The sequence below is a fragment of the Apostichopus japonicus genome, chromosome 22 (genome assembly GCF_037975245.1).
Source record: "Apostichopus japonicus isolate 1M-3 chromosome 22, ASM3797524v1, whole genome shotgun sequence".
In the NCBI taxonomy this organism is placed as follows: domain Eukaryota; kingdom Metazoa; phylum Echinodermata; class Holothuroidea; order Aspidochirotida; family Stichopodidae; genus Apostichopus; species Apostichopus japonicus.
This window is the reverse complement of record NC_092582.1, coordinates 15,961,420-15,963,121: the sequence shown is the minus strand read 5'-3', so window position 1 is coordinate 15,963,121 and position 1,702 is coordinate 15,961,420.

The following is a 1,702-nucleotide window of genomic DNA, read 5'->3' as shown; positions in this document are numbered from 1 at the left end:
ACGTCTGTATTCGTAGAAATATTGATACATCACATACCGCGTGACGTCAGGAGGTGTATACCACTGTTAGTGTAGATCAGTGGTGTATACAATCCGTGTATGCCATATTTAGCAGCAATTGTAAACAATGAACTTGCGTCAAGCATTACTTACTTGCAAGCATGTATATGGAACGCGTTAACATTTCAATAATTAGAGATATGTATGTAATGTATGTATAGATTAGATCCTCCTGCAAGCAGGAACTCGCGAAGAAGCCATCGTTGGCTTATCAAAGCCGCATGCTGACCCGAGTCAGTCTCTTAATATTCTAGATATTCAAATATGGTCACATTTGGTCAAATTCTTAAACTGTTGTTATTACAACCTTCGATGAAATTTTCCTCACTGGGACATTCCGTCCTCGTGTGTGTTTCTTATAAATGTCTGTAAAATATTTGGAGAGTAAATACCTCCAGGAAAGTACTTTCTGAAAACTTGTAGAAGTTATAGCGTGCTATAATTTGGGGCCTATACTGACTGCCTTTAACGTTACCCATAAGGCCTAGTATTAGTAGCCTAGACCAATCTAGTACTACTACTAGCAGTAGCCGACGAAATTGAATATGCCTCGTTTACCTGTCATGTATTTGCCGATTTAGATGGCGCTCTTCTTATAAGCACAACAATTCAAATTCTTTTTATCTCTAATTTGAATGCTTGCTATGTATAGCCTTCAATTTTGGATATCTCTAATTCGAATTTTTGATATCTCTAATTCAATTTTGATGTATCTAATTGTATTCCAGATATATCTAATTCAAATTTGGATATCTCTAAATATAGAATGCTTGATATCTCTGATTCAATTTCTGACATCTCAAATATGGTTAAATTATTGATATCTGGATATGAATTATAGAGGTTTCTGGAAATGAATTATAGATATCTGAAAATGAATTAGAGATATCCAAAATGAATTAGAGATATCTGTAATTGTTGAAGAAAATTTAAAATGGCGTTCCATATGCGCGCACGCGTCAGACAACAAATTATATGATAAGGGGGCATTACTATATATATGGCGATCTAGAGACGATCAGCGAGATCTTATCCCCATAATTCCACTACATTCAATACCGTTTTGTAAAGGTATTCTAATCTGATATACATTTAAATATCAAAAATACCGCATAGACAAATAGGCCTATCTTTGTCTTTTCCCCACTACATCCAATTGAGTAATGAACAAATTACGCTGCCTGAAAATAAGTAAAATAATATATCTTTTAAAGCTAGGTCAAATCTGTCATGCGGAAATTGTAATAAGATTGTTTTTGATATCAGTCCACAGATATAAACTGAACAGATACTCGCATGATTTTTATTGCCACCTGCACAGAAGAATAGAAACGAAGATATATAGGCCGAGCAATATGTATATCACGCCTGACAGCAGTAGGACTATATACTGTACATTTTAGAGGCCGAATGATTTCTGTAGGAGAGATGAATAACACGTGATGTAGTAACGAGAGATGCAACAGATTTCACCGTCAATAGTGCTTTGATAATGTATAGCAATTGTAAATGTTGATAATATGAATATTGGCCCATGTGGCAATAGCATGGATAGTCGAGAGGGAAAAGTATTATTGACTAAAGAAATTGTTAAATATACTTCAACGACGTTACCTCTTTTTGAATGGGCACAAAGACATCA